The sequence below is a fragment of the Cervus elaphus genome, chromosome 12, assembly GCF_910594005.1.
Source record: "Cervus elaphus chromosome 12, mCerEla1.1, whole genome shotgun sequence".
NCBI classification, from domain to species: domain Eukaryota; kingdom Metazoa; phylum Chordata; class Mammalia; order Artiodactyla; family Cervidae; genus Cervus; species Cervus elaphus.
Window position 1 is genome coordinate 97,151,455 of NC_057826.1, and position 16,401 is coordinate 97,167,855.

Below are 16,401 nucleotides of genomic sequence, written 5' to 3' on the forward strand. Positions count from 1 at the left end.
CGTTGGACTATAAAGAAAGCTGAGCGCTGAAGAATTGATGCTTTTGAACTGTGGTGTTGGAGAAGACTCTTGAGAGTTGCTTGGACTGCAAGGAGATCTAACCAGTCCATCCTAAAGGAAATCAGTCCTGAATATTCATTGGAAGAACTGATTCTGAAACTGAAGCTCCAATACTTTGGCCACCTGATGCGAAGAGCTGACTCATTGGAAAAGACCCTGATGCTGGGAAAGATTGAAGGTGGGAGGAGAAGGGGATGACAGAGGATAGATGGTTGGATGGCATCACTGACTCACCAGACATGAGTTTGAGTAAACTCTGAGAACTGGTGATGAACAGGGAGGCCTGGCGTGCTGCAGTCCATGGGGTCGCAAAGAGTTGGACACGACTGAGCGACTGAACTGAATTGATGGAAAGTATCACACTAAGAACAAGAGATTGAAAAAAGCAGAGTCAAAGACATTTTATTTTCCTTTGAGAAAAGTGATAGAATATTTCCTTGAGTTATTAGCATACAGTGTATAGGAAATTCATTTAAAGAGCAGAGAAATGCATTTGGCTTGTTCATTCAGCAATACTTGGAAAGGATGGGAACGTTTTCAGAGAATGATAAATACTAACATTCCTTCAAAGGGCTGAACCTGGAGCAGAGGGGAGACTGGAGAGAGATGCTCATTTGAGGATGACATAATTCTCAATGCATGACTCATACTTGCTTTCACTAAGCAAAGTTCCTAAGTGGAATACATGGCCAAAGAGGTTTGCTAATATTCCCTTTAAGAATTATCACCTAAGAGCAACTGTTAATCAGATAGTAACACTTCTGAAACTTGAGAAGAGATAGGCTCCATGCAGGATGAGATCAGGTTTTATTAGAATGTTCTCCAACATGCTTTCCTTGTTTTATTTGCTTTACTAGAGAGAGTGTATGCAGTGGTTAGGACCACAGGATCTGAAGTCAGACGACTGGTGATGTATCATTTAGTAGCTGAGTGACCTTGAGCAAGTTATTTAATCTCTTGCCTCAGTGATGTTATCTCTAGAGTAGAATCTCAGAGCGTTATTGTAAAGAATAAATGAGTGAGTACAGTGTGTGCATGCTCAGTCACTCAGTCATGTTTGACTCTTTGTGACCCCATGGACTATATAGCCCACAAGGCTCCACTGTCCATGGAATTTTCCAGGCAAGAATACTGGAGTGGGTTGCCATTTCCTTCTCCAGGAGATCTTCCTGACCCAGGAACTGTACCCACATCCCCTGCATCTCCTGCACTGGCAGACAGACTCTTTACCACTGAGCCACCTGGGAAGCTCCAAGTGAATACATGGCTTTAAAGATGCCTGTTGAGTGCTACTGAACAGCCTACTATGTTACCTAGGATGATTGCTGCTGCTATATTATATTGCTTTGGAACAACTTGGGCACCGAGGCTGAGGTGAGGAGTAGGTATCTGATCAGGGGTGATGACTGGGTACTGATTGAGTAATGATGACTGTTGACTTGCCTGGAATGAAAAGATCAAAGCTTAGATATAAAGGCTCTTCTTAACCACAGTTAAGCCATCACACATAATCAATAGTTGACTATACCTTGGTTTTCATTCTAATTGGAAAGGTATCTTTATCCCCTTTCTCTCTGAATATATTATAATGATCAATTAAGTGGCCTAAGACATAAAGGTTACATGTGTTATGCCAATTCATTCAGAGGTATCAGGAATTGGGCTAGAAGTGAATGATCATGAAAGAAGCAGCTATTATAATTCAGATGCAGTTCACTCTAGAAAAAGGATATTCCAAGCTTTTTCCACACTTACTTAGTTCTTTATAGGTTTTTGACTCTAACAAAATAATCTTTGCCAATAATATGGCACCACCATATGCTTGCAATGAGAGAAACACTATTTGGGGACAAATGGACTCAAGAGAATTAACATATTTCAAGGCCTGTCAATATTACCAAGCGGGAGTCAGACATTCCTTATATAGTATCATCATCTTAGACTTTTTAGTTAAAATAGATCCACCGATCTACAGAATGCTTCTAATTTCAACTCTATGTAAATAGAAAAGGAGAATTGAGTTGGGCCTATTAAAGAAACAGTGTACTTAAGTGAACATATGACTCCTTCTTTATTCACATTTCTGAAAAGGTAAAATAGCCTCTGTTCTCTGTCTTTTCTTTTCTGACATGCTGTTCAGTTCAGTTCAGTTCAGCCGCTCAGTCATGTCTGATTCTTTGCAACCCCATGGACTGAGGCACACTAGGCTTCCCTGTCCATCACCAATCCCCGGAACTTGCTCAAACTCATGTCCATCGAGTCGGTGATGCCACCCAATTCTCTCATTTTCTGTTGTCCCCTTCTCCTCCTGCCTTCAATCTTCCCAGCATCAGGGTCTTTTCCAATGAGTCAGTTCTTTGCATCAGGTGGCCAAAGTTTTGGAGTTTCAGCTTCAGCATGAGTCCTTCCAATGAACACCCAGGACTGATCTCCTTTAGGATGGACTGGTTGGATCTCCTTGCAGTCCAAGGGACTCTCAAGAGTCTTCTTCAACACCATAGTTCAAAAGCATCAGCTTTCTTTATGGTCCAACTCTCACATCCATACATGACTACTGAAAAAACCATAGCTTTGACTAGATGGACCTTTCTTGGCAAAGTAATGTCCCTGCTTTTTAATACACTGTCTAGGTTGGTCATAGCTTTTCTTCCAAGGATCAAGTGTCTTAATTTCATGGCTGCAGTCACCATCTGCAGTGATTTTGGAGCCCAAGAAAATAAAGTCTGCCACCATTTCCATTGTTTCCCCATCTATCTGCCATGAAGTGATGGGACCAGATGCCATGATCTTAGTTTTCTGAATGTTGACATGCTGGTGACTTTAATATTCACAATTCAAACAACCATAACTAAGAACAAAGTTTAAAATTTGTTGTATGTGGTTGAAGAACAAGGAAGGGCTCAGACGTCATTCTTATAATAAACTTTGAATCTGTTATAATAAACTTTTGGCAGTTTGTTTCATGGATTGATTTCTTATTTGAACAAATATTCCTTTCTAGAACCCATTAATTATTAACAAAATCATTAATTCATTTCCAAGCCCAGGAAACAAACTTTGCAAACGTTCTCTAATCTTGACTGAGTAGCAAACAATTTAATTTCACATGTGCTAAGAAGAGAAGTAGGATGGTGTAAGATGGAAATGAGGGATGTAAAGCTACAGAGCCTATGTAGCCATGGGCCTTTCTCTTGGGTTATGACTTTAATAATCCTACACTTGATAGAAAGGGCAAGAAAGAAAATAAGGGTGATGGTTCTGAGGTCTACTTTTTCCTGACTGTTAGAAATTACTGTACAATTTACTCTTAAAATTGGAGTCATGACACTTTTGCCATTTTATCCTTAAAGTCATAGACTGAAAAGTATTATTATAATTATTATTAAAATTACTATTATACTTGTCCATGGATCCCTGAATCAATGGTATTAAGTGGATGGGAGATGTTTCTGAGTTAAGATTAGGACCAGCAGTGTATAACAGAAAACCTTAAAATGACAGTGACTTAAACAATATAGATGTGTCTTATTTCTCTCACACACAGAAGAAGTACAAAGGTCTAGGGCTGATGGGTTCGCTCTACAGAGTCATCAGGAACCCACAATCTTTCCAGGCCTCTGTGTTGTAATCCCTATGATGTGATCCTTGTTCATAAAAACCCCTACACGTCTTCTAATTACATTTACCAGACAGCAAATAGAGGAAACTCTCTTAAGGGAATTCTATCCCCAAACTTGACTTAAGAATTACATTTATATCTTATTGGCTGAAACTTAATGACACAGCCAAAATCAGCTGCAGGCAAGGCTGAGAATTGTGCCTTTAGCTGTGCAGCAACATACCCAACTAAAAATGTGATTTCCTACGGTCAAGAAGCAGAACATATGTAATGGGAAGTGGCTCACAGTTTCTGTGAAGAATATTGCAGTAACTTAATTCTAGAAGGAAATGTTAGAGAGCTGAAAAGATTCTGTGAAATAATCCCTAACCTTTGAGGAACCTATGCTTGTGTTCTCTAAGTTTTCTATTTCTATGGGTAATGCATGTAATATACACAGGTTATATTATCAAATCCATGTTTTGATAATGCAGGGCTTGCAAAACCTTATCATAGAAAGGGAAGGACAAATGAGAATTAAAACAAGATGTCAGACCTACTACTGTTGCACATACAACCACTTTCATATTCCACTACAAACAAAAGACAAGGGTACATGCAAGGGCAAGGTAATTCCAGGTGCAGGGGAGACCCAGCCATCTAACACAACCAAAAAGATGGCTCTAGACCTGCGGTTCAGTTCATGGAAAAACCTATTTCCTAGATAGCTTAAGAGAAAACATATTTAGAATAACACATCTGTGAAAAGCAACTTTGCCAAGTACCATAATAAAAGTCAATGAATGCTGAAGAAACACTGGGCAAAATCATAAATGAAGGCAGAACTCAGGAGGAAAGGCCTGTGGATTGACAGTACTGACAGTGTGGTTGAGAGAAGTTTCTAGCCCAGACGCCAAGTGGAGGATTCACACTGGCCGAGGGCTCTGCTAGTTCCTTCTCTTCTCACAAGGTTAGTTTTGAATCTGTCTCAAGGTTTAGCAGAAAAGACATGCAATCTATTCACCCGTTGCTCCAGAAAAAGTTAGAGCCAGGATCAGATTCACATCTGTCCATTCATAAAGACCAAACGATGAAAATTTAAATAGAAACACAGGGAAGGATCACAGACACCCACTTGCAGATCTCAGAAAGGACAGCTCCGTCATGGTCTTTTGTTCTTTGCTCCAGCTGTGAGGGAATCCCAGGTCAGGTCCACACCACGTGTTGCTGACAGTAGTTCAGTGGCCCTGAATTCCCTGAGTCTTCTCAGGGATCGCTGTGAAAACTGCAACCTTTTTGACTTTACAGTTTTATTTAGTCTTACTCCAAGGAGTGGATCCCTCTTTCTCACTGACCTGAAACAACCCCTCTGCAGCTGTGGTCTTGAGAAAAATCCTCCGTAAAGTTTCTGACAAAGACAGAAGTGGAATCATGAAAGCGTCTGACACGTTCCCTTGCCTGGGATCCCAGAGTCCCCTCAGATGGCTGAGTGAGAGCCAAGTGTGGAGAACGCTGGGTCAGTGTCTGTTCTCAGAGCTGAGCCACTCTGAAGCCCCACCCAGCGGCTTTACTCCCAATGTACAAAGAGAAGGGTATGGAGATGCAAACCATGGATATCACGAACGCTTCTGTAAGATGCTGACCCCTCCCCCAACTTTAGCTCTGTGTCTCAAACCTTTCCAATATGATTTCTAGTTTCCTAGGCTTTGTCCTACTCTAATAACATATCTAGGCACAATTAAAGAGTAGCGATAGCTCTTTTTTTTTTTTTTCCTTTATTTATTTATTTATTTTTTCAGTGGGTTTTGTCATACATTGATATGAATCAGCCATAGATTTACACGTATTCCCCATCCCGATCCCCCCTCCCACCTCCCTCTCCACCCGATCCCTCTGGGTCTTCCCAGTGCACCAGGCCCGAGCACTTGTCTCAGGCATCCCACCTGGGCTGGTGACCTGTTTCACCATAGATAATATACATGCTGTTCTTTTGAAACATCCCACCCTCACCTTCTCCCACAGAGTTCAAAAGTCTGTTCTGTACTTCTGTGTCTCTTTTTCTGTTTTGCATATAGGGTTGTTGTTACCATCTTTCTAAATTCCATATATATGTGTTAGTATGTTGTAATGTTCCACCTGCCTGTGGCAGGCCAAAGACAATACTTGCCCATCCTCTTACGGATTCCACCAAGTTGTACTTGGAATGCTCACAGGTAGCCACTTACAACAAGCTGCAACAGAGACTAGTGAGTGGAGTTGGGCTTGGCTGTGAGGGCAAACTAAGAAAAATCAAGCCGACCTTCTAGCTATGTGCAAAACTAAATTCTTATTTGAATGACTACAAAGCAAATATGCTCAGAAATATAAAAACTAATGTTTTCATCGGATTGAATACACCTATAATTTGGCCTTGACACTTGAACTCAGTTATCTCTAAAGCGTGCAGATATTTCAACCTCCTAATTTATATGCACTCATAGCTTTCTAAGGAAAGCAACAAATACATGCCAGTTTTGAGTAGTGAAAGGAAAACATGTTTTCCTGAATCCAGAAATATACTTATTAGCCATTAATGGAAAAGTAAGGCGTCCTCCTTTGCTATAAAATTGGATATCAAGCATCACCTGTTGGAAGAGATGGAATCCATTTACAGCTATGAGCATAATGTAAAAAGAGAATGTACCCAGAGACAAAGACTTTCTGCCATTAATTTATTTAAAAGTTTCTCAATCTGTTCTTCATCAAAATGTAAGCAACGGAGGCTTAGAGTTTGCACCTTTTTTTCCAACTTCTATTTATCCAGAATGTTTAGAAGGTAAGGTTATTTGGCTTACAATAACCTTACATCACAACATTCTTGTATTGCATTATACAATACACTGATCTCCAAACACAGTTCCTCCTGTTCCTCCTCCTGGTACAATCTAGCATACTTTCCCAGCCACTGTGAAGTGAGTTCACCAGAAGTTTAGTGGAAGTTCTATAGGCTATTTCTAGGTCTGATCCATAATACCTTCCAACAGGCTATCCTCTGTGCTCTTATCCTTCATCAGCTTGGTGAAAATAAGCACAGTGACTTTGAAAATTACATGGTAAAGATGGCAGAGCCATAAGACACAGAGAGCCGGGGCCTCTGCATCAAGGCTCTTAGGAAAGCAGTCAGTCAGCTATGCACAGGTCTGATGGGGTTTGCTCTTCATCCCTGGCAGGTGGCAATTTTCCTTTTCTGAGCTCTGCTGTGATACAAAAGTTTTGAACTCTACTTCATTCAACATTTCTGTATAACTGCATTAAGAGAACATTACACATTAGTTAGCACAATCTACCATGTCCCTGGAACCAGAACTATATTAATACATGTGTATTATTAGTGCCCTGGTAAGTAGCAAGACTCTCACATCCATATATGACCACTGGAAAAACCATACCCTTGACTAGACAGACCTTTGCTGGCAAAGTAATGTCTCTGCTTTTTAATATGCTGTCTAGGTTGGTCATAACTTTCCTTCCAAGGATTAAGCATCTTTTAATTTCATGGCTACAGTCACCATCTGCAGTGATTTTGGAGCCCCCAAAAATAAAGTCTGACATTGTTTCCACTGTTTCCCCATCTATTTCCCATGAAGTGATGGGACCAGATGCCACGATCTTAGTTTTCTGAATGTTGAGCTTTAAGAGTTGGACTGTGAAGAAAGCTGAGTGCCAAAAAATTGATGCTTTTGAACTCTGGTGTTGGAGAAGACTCTTGAGAGTCCCTTGGACTACAAGGAGATCCAACCAGTCCATCCTAAAGGAAATCAGTCCTGGGTGTTCATTGGAAGGACTGATGCTGAAGCTCAAACTCCAATACTTTGGCCACCTCATGCGAAGAGTTGACTCATTGGAAAAGACCCTGATGCTGGAAGGATTGGGGGCAGGAGGAGAAAGGGACGACAGAGGATGAGATGGCTGGTTGGCATCACCGACTCGATGGACGTGAGTTTGAGTAAACTCCGGGAGTTGGTGATGGACAGGGAGGCCTGGCGTGCTGCAATTCATGGAGTAGCAAAGAGTCAGACATGACTGAGTGACTGAACTGAACTGAACTGAAGTAGCAAGACTAATAACTGAAGAGGTAGTTTGGGATCTTGCAGTGCCTCTTGTCATAATTATAACGTATCATATTTCACTGTATCTATTACAATTGAACTCTGCTTGATTGTTGGATGACTTGGGTTTCCTACCCTCACAAATATTTGTGGATTGGCCTGATCACAAGAAAGAGTTTATACTTTGTGTGCCCCTCTTAGGGGAAGGAGATATCTCTACTTGGAGCACAATATATTCTAGTGATCTGTCCAAACTCTCTGAGTGGGATGCAATATTTTAAAATTGTACTCTTACTTGTTAACCTGCAAGAGAGAGGGAAATTGCATAAGAAATAGCGTAGGCACACAGAAGAAAGGACAGAATGCACAGTGGTAGAGCAAAAGAATTGTTCTTAGAGGCAGGTGCGATCATAGTATAACTGGAAGCTAGACATTGTAGATTCACCATCTACTAGCCGTGTAACCTTCAGCAAGTTACCAAACTTCTCTAAATATCAGTTTTCATATCAGTGAATACAGAGTGATAATATATTAGGTAACTTGTGAATTGTTATTTGGGTGAGACAATACATGTAAATTCTTTTAAAAGGAGACTGGAAGAAAGCAAGCACTAAATATATGCTAAATATTATTATTTAAAATTATGCTAGAAATGAAGGGGAGGCAAAATAGCAAAAGTGGTTGGTTGCTGGAAGCACCTAAAAAGGCATGTTTCCAGCCCTTGGTGGTACGCAAGCCTGTTATTACGTAAGTGAAAGTGAAGCTGCTCAGTCGTGTCCGACTCTTTGCGACCCCGTGGACTGTAGCCTACCAGGCTCCTCCGTCCATGGGATTCTCTGGGCAAGAATACTGGAGTGGGTTACCATTTCCTTCTCCAGGGGATCTTCCCAACCCAGGGATCGAACCCGGGTCTCCCGCATTGGAGGCAGACGCTTTAACCTCTGAGTCACCAGGGAAGCCCGTGTTATTATGTAATTGTTCACCAACTCTGACTTAGCTGACTCTGGACTCTCAAGTCCAGTCCTTGCTGTGAAGTTGAGAGCCATGAAAACCCACAGGTCACGGGGCAGAACTGGGCCACCTCTCCCCTCTGAGATCCTCCATACCACAGTGGTCACCAGGGCTCGCTATCAACCAGCCACCACTACCACTTTTGGATAGACTCAAAACCCTTATGATTCCATCTCCAGTGCCAGTGTCAAGGCTCACATACATGCAAATAGGCTCCTGAGGTCCTTAGATAACTTACAGAATCCACTTGGGAAAGATCCAGCCATTGGCTTTGAAGACCATCTTTTTATCTTTTAACAGATACTGTTCTAATGAAACTTGGTCATTGGTACCTTTAAGTACATAGTTGGTCCTCAATAAGTGAGAGCTATTACTAGCACTAATTTCTTGAGTCACTATGCTATTTACTTAAAGTCTTTTATCTATATTTTCATACAATTTCAAACATCCTAACATTTTGTGTTTGGCCCAAACTCCATGAGGTTTTAAATTTTTAACACAAATGAGATCTATGAGTCACTTTCTGGCAGAATCTGCAGGCTTTAGCATCTCTAGTGTAAGAGAAATGACCCATAACAAGATACAAAATTGAAAAGGAACAAGCAATCAGTTTCAGAAGAAGCTGCAGAAATACAATAAATGAAGGGAAGAGAGTTTCTGGTATTAGAAGAGATGGGGTATTTGGAGAAACGAGATTCTGGGAGTAGCATTACTTACATCTCAGTAGACAGTCCCTGCAATATTATCCTGTGGCCTTGCCTGGCTTCTGTCCTTCCATTAGTCCACTGGGTGGTCTTGGTTTGACAGAGATCATGACCATCTCCCATACACATTTCTTTGTTCTCTTCTCTCTTGGGCAGGCCCATTACATTAGAGAATGTAGAAATGCAGTTGGAAACTGATCTCTGGACTAACAAGAGCAATCTGAACTGTCTCATCATTTTTTATTCCTATTAAATCAATCACAAGCACAAACATTTGCCCACATTCTTTGGAGCTCAAAGGCAGGGAGCCAGACCAGAAGGAAATGAGGCCATGGCCATAGGAAGATATTTTTCCATCTTTTCTCAGTTTTCTTCTCTGGTCTTTGAGTTTTGAGTGTGAGCCATAAAGAGAGATGGACTCTATTTACTCCAATGCCTGAAGGAAGGGCCGTGGGTAGGAAGGGGCCTTTGTCAACAAAGTAAACTGGACAAACTCTTATTCAGTGATCCATCCAAAACTCTGGGATTTGTGACCAGCCTCACCCCATCTCCTTGACTTGATGGTAAGGCAGCTGAGCCCCAGTCAATGACTTGCCCATATTGCCAATAACATGGAAGATTCAATTCTACTGCTTAGAAACTGACAGTACTGAGAAATTATCATCCTAAACATTTCACAGTGACTTCCTGGTATATCATGATTGACATCATGATATGTCTTGACATGACTTAATAGTATGGTATTATCCTTACATCCATATTGATACTTGTGATTCAGTTCTTATTATAAGGTCTTAAGGGATAAAGATATTCTCTTGATTAATAATGCTGGGCTAGGACTGACCTTTTCAAATCCACTTTTATTCTAGTCATTGCTGCTGTGATACAGACAGAGGATACCTGGAATAAAACCCACTCTGGCTGAATGCAAAAAGGTCTTTGATCACATATTTAGTTCTAGTTCAGAAAAAGATATGAAGAAGAAAATAGCCCCCTTGTTTCCACCAGCAGTCCCCACATCACTGCCTTCAACACTGTTTCAAACAAACTCTCCGAGGGCTTTCCTCCCTTATTGTAAAGGCAATTATGTAGAGCTTCCCAGAGAGGCCCATACTTTGATTCTGGAACTATTACTTGAGCTTCTTTCTGTAGCATCCTCCTTGGACAATGAATGAACTAAGATTAATTTCTAGCTTACATAATGTCCCTTGCACAAGAATATGTTTGCACTCTAGAATATTGACACTGGCAAATCAGGCCAGGCTTTTGGCAGGTTTCTTGGATAAACACTGCCAAGCTGGCTAACTTCCTATACTAGTCTTTTTTGGAAAATACCTAGAACACTTTCCAAGAAATTAGTTTAGGTCAGTCAGAGTTTATTCTGGATAATACTGTTGGTTATTGCATAAGAATCTAAGCCAGGATCGACTCCCTTTCAGACTCAAATCAGTTAACACTGACATATCACATAGGCTTTTTTGCTCAGAAGGTAATGCAAGTTATATTTCTGAGGGACTCAAACTGGCCATGGTCTCACCACTGACGCTGAGGCTTTGAGGGGACACTGATAATAAGAGAAACAGTACTCTCCAAATAATCTGGAAAGCTAAGGCTTTCTCTGTGTCCATCCCTTTCCTGGATGGTGGAAGCAGGTATCCTAGTGGGGAAGAGCACAAGAGGTCAGCGACTGAGTTTGAACCTGGTTCTCACAGTTACTAGCTGATTAGAGGAGCTAGATCAGTGGGAGGCAGTGTTCTGTGGACCAATGTTCATGTCAAATTTCAACAAAGCTAAGGCTACTTGAAACCTCAGTTCATCATAAAATGGATGCTTCTAGTCCAACAACAATTTAATTATTTTGATAATTTTGATATCAAAGCTTTTAGTTGACAAAGTTTTTTAAAATTGGACATTATGTTAGAGAATCAATAATTTCCCAGTAATGTCAGTTACTGGACTGATCCTATGGTCATTATGCTGTAAATTTGCAATGGAAAGTAGTCACTTTCCACTTAGGTTAATTGAGGAACAATATTTACAGTTCTGCTAGACTCAGAGACTGCTAATAGTGATGTTGCCATTGAGGATTTAATTTTATTTTTTATATTTAGCAGTAATTTACTAAGGTAAAAACTTATCATATACCAGAAGATATAATTGTGATGAAACAATGCCACAAACTGAGGCTTTGTGCACTGCTTTAAGAAAGTGCTATTTTTAAAAAACAACTTAAAATTATTCTACATAAAATTAACAATTTTCACAGTCATAATGAGCTATTGCAGAATTTTATAGACTGCTCTAATTTCAACATGTAAACACATAAGTAGATTTTCTCTTTGTGTCTGGGATGCTTTCCTATATTTTGAAAGTGAATATTCAGTTACTGATAGTAAATTCAACTAGTGTGTCCTGTTTGTTTAACTGTCATTACACAGGCTAGATATTAACACAGATTAGATATTATTATACCTTGATGGTTCATATTATTGTTTATCAGAAATATTTTCAGAAATGTTAAAAACCTTGAAGGTCTTCCAAAGGCTAAGGTTGAAGTCCAACTCAAAGAGAAAATTTTAGTCAAATCTTTAGGTTGAAATTAAGCTATGTAAGACTGGGCAGTATTTTTTATCTTTTGAAGCTTTCTCTTCTTCATCTGAGAAAGTGGGACATCACTTCTTCTCTCCACCTCTTCTTGACTGTTGTAAAGATACGTAAGTAAGTAAGTGTTAGTCACTCAGTTGTGTCCAACTCTTTGTGACCCCATGGACTGTAGCCCACCAGGCTCCTCTGTCAATGGAATTCTCCAGGCAAGAATACTGCAGTGGGTTGCCATTTCCTTCTCCAGGGGATCTTCCCAACCCAGGGATGGAACCCTGATCACCTGCATTGCAGGCAGATTCTTTACCGTCTCAGCCACCAGGGAAGCCCTGGTGCTAGACAGTAAATGTGTAAGCTCTTATAAATTAAAGGTAAGTGCTAGACAATAAATGTATAAGTCCTTAAGTAAGTGTTTATGTATACAAAATGTGCTATTCTTATTTATTTCAGAAACGCCAGCACATCTTCTGTTACACAAGCATAAGAACAAGGGCTGTGTGTTGGTGTAATTGATGCTTGTAGATGCTTTTATCCTCAAAATCTCCTTGCCAGGAACCCATCATTAAGCCACTTTTTGTAGTGCCGAGTGTGTCACTTTCTTCCCCAGACACAACCCACTTCCGGCTCTCACTGCTTCATGCTAGGTCTATATAATTAACCTCAGTAGCACTCCTTCTCCGGGCCACTCTTTACCGTTCTGTCCAGAACACCAGGGCCAGATTTATCTTCCAACAGATTTTTATCATATCACCTTAAACTCAAATGCTGCTCCCCACTGCTTACTATTAATAGATGAAGTCTGAACTGTCTTCAAAGTCCTTCTTAATTTGGTTCCAGCCTACACATAGAATCTTACTACTTTCTTTCCTGGTTGGTATGAGCCAATCAGATATTTTGTTTCCCCTTCACATGATTTATTGCTTTTCTGAGTCAACATCTCTCTTTATACTGTGTCTTTGACATAAAATGCCCTTTCTCCTTTCCTCTGAACAGAAATCTTGCTGGTCAATTCACCTCATTCACAGAGCTTCTATTTATATATAACCCATGTGGTGTATTCATATGTGTGTAAGTACATATCTATAAATTTCACTTCATTCCAATTACATAAATAATACAGGCTCTTTTAAAAAGTTAATATATAAAGCTATGAGAAAGAAAATAAAAATTATTGGACTCAATCTTAAGACAACCACTATGAACATTCCAGTGACTTTCTTGTACTTCTATATGTACAAATATACGTATATATTTGAAAAGATAGTGAAGTCACTCAGTTGTGTCCGACTCTTCCCAACCCCATGGACTATAGTCTGCCAGGCTCCTTTGTCCATTGGGATTCTCCAGGCAGGAATACTGGAGTTGGTTGCCATTTTCTTCTCCAGGGGATCTTCCCAACCCAGGGATCGAACCCGGGTCTCCCACATTGCAGGCAGACTCTTTACTCTCTGAGCCACCAGGGAAGCCCAATATATATTTAGCTCAGTATATAATGAGATAAGATTATACCTGCTTATCATATCACTTTTAGGTGTAAATAAAGATTTGTTTTTGTTTTATTGGACAGCTTCCTCCTTATCCTCTTCTTCCACCATTTCCTCTAATAAACTCAGCCCAGGTAACTGATGTTAAAAACTTGCTGTGTATTTTCCCATATGTTATTAGGCTTATATCATCATATGTGTACTATATGTTATCAGTCAATATTTAAAGTAGTCTCATATTTTAAATGTATAATGGAAATTCTTCCACTTAACACAGAACTTATGCATTAAAACTTATATCTATTTTCTTTGTTCACATAGCCACAAATAAATATAATGTTATATAAATGCATGCTATTCTCATAGTTACCCTTTTTTTACCATCTTTATTTGCTTTTTGTTCCTTTCTTTTTTTCTTTATCTTCCTTTTTTGAGGGGTGGGCATTCATTCTCTTCCTCTAATTCATCCTTTTTGATGGCTGCATATTACATATGCACATATCTCTCTCTATTTTACTAGCTACCTGTCGAAGGCTATCCATTTTGTTTCCAGTTTTTTTGTACCAAGATAATACTACAGTGAGCATGTATGTGTATGGTTTGTGTGTAGTGTGTGTGTGTGAATTCTTGATTTTAATTTGAGGTATTAGATTTCCAAGTCAAAGGAAATATATATTTCTGACTTTAATTGATACTAACAAGTTGCTTTCCAAAAGGCTGTAGAATTCATATTTTCATTAGCAATGCATATTTATACATTTATCTGAGTCTTATCTGAGAATTAATGTGAATCTTTCACTGCCATTTTAATTTGCATTTTCACAACTACTATAGACTTCCTCTTTAGTGAATTGCCTATTTCTATCATTTGTTCACATTTAAATTCCGTTGTCTTTTTCTAACTAGTATGTAAAAGCAATTTGTATATTACTGTAGAAGGCAGCCTTCCAGAAAGGATCCCAATGACTTTGCATGCTAGTATTCATGCTCTTATGTAATTCCCCTCCTCTGAGAGTGGGCTGTATCTAGTGATTTACTTCTAAAGATTAGTATATAGCAAAAGTGACAGGATACCACTTCTGTGATTATGTCACAGAGACCATGACTTCCATTTTGCTCATACTCTTTCTGTGGCTCTTCTCATGTGCTTTCTCTGATAGAGAGGGTCACCTGGCATGGAACTAAGGTGGCCTCCAGTCAAAGACCCGTGAGAAGCTGAGGCCCTTATTCCAATATTCCTCAAGGAAATAAATGCTGCAAACATTAATATAAGCTTGGCAGCAGATTCTTCCCCACTCAAGCCTTCAAATGAGACTGCAGTCTGGCTAACATCTTGACTGCAATCTTGTGAGGGACCCTAAAGCTGAGGACACAGTTCATTTGTACCTGGATTCCTGACCCACGGGCTTCCCTGATAGCTCAGCTGGCAAAGAATCTACCTGCAATGCAGGAGACCATGGTTTGATTCCTGGGTCAGGAAGATCCACTGGAGAAAGGATAGGCTACACATTCCAGTATTCTTGGGCTTCCCTTGTGGCTCAGCTGGTAAAGAATCCCCCTGCAATGCAGGAGACCTGGGTTCAATCCCTGAGTTGGAAAGATCCCCTGGAGAAGGGGACGGCTACCCACTCCAGTATTCTTGCCTGGAGAATTCCAAGGACTTATATAGTCTATGGGGTTGCAAAGAGTCGGACATGACAGAGTGACTTTCGCTTTCACTTCCTGATCCCCAGAAACTGTGAGTAACAAATATGTATTGTTTTAAGCTGCTAAGCTTGGGGGTTATTTATTTTGCAGAATTAGATAACTAATACAACTACATATGCTAAATTTGGGGGGCTATATTGCAAATATGTTTCCTGATCTTTCGTTTATTGATTTTGTTTATGACATCTTTTTCTTAAACATCTATTTTTTTCTTGTGACATCTATTAATATAGGATTAAACTTTTTACATAATTTATTATGTCTATTCTTTTCTTGGCTTTTAGACTTGATAGAGTATTAGGGTTGGGATAGGATTAGATTTAGGGTTATTAGATCACTCCAACTCTCTAAGGATGGAAATAAATATGTTAGCTACAGATTTTCTTTAAAATATGTTTTAGAGTTCTTTCTTCTGGATTTTATGTTGACAAAAAGTTTCCCAGTTATTCTCTAGTTTTTGCTTTCTACTGTAATTTTGAAAAAATAAGGTAACATCTTTAGGTACAATTATTAGGTAATAAATCACTCTCTCTTGGAAAACAATATTACTTTCTGTGCTGTAGGCAATCACAGCAAATATTGGGGGTTAAGTTGTAAAATCAAAGAGGAAAGTGATAATCATGTTTTTTCAAAGTAATTCTAAAGAATTTCTTAAATTGAACATAGAATAGAATATACGTGGTTTGGCATAAAAGTTCCTCTAAGGTAAAACACACAATAATGTAGGGGATATAACACAGTGTAAACATGCAAAATATAATCCTACAGGGTTTTTAATTATGGGATACCAAGATAAGAAGAAGGATTTTCTCCTGCATTTAACAAAGCAGGAGAGACAATGATGCTGAATACTCACCATGCATCCTGAGTATTCTTGCCCGGCTCTGATAGTAATAACGTTGATCACCATGATGACTGATGCTGACAACAAAGATGAGTTCACTGTCTGTGAGATGAGATATGAGATGATAAAGATGGGTGTAGTACATACTCCAGGGATTCATTTTTTTCCTCCTGGACAATACTATTGTAGGTCATGTGAGCAGTGAAGAGACTGGCAGGCAGAACTGCTCATAATATTTAAATTGTTATTTTCTCAGCTCTCAATTTTCTTCTTGCTCTCTCTTTAGTAGCTCATTTATCATTAA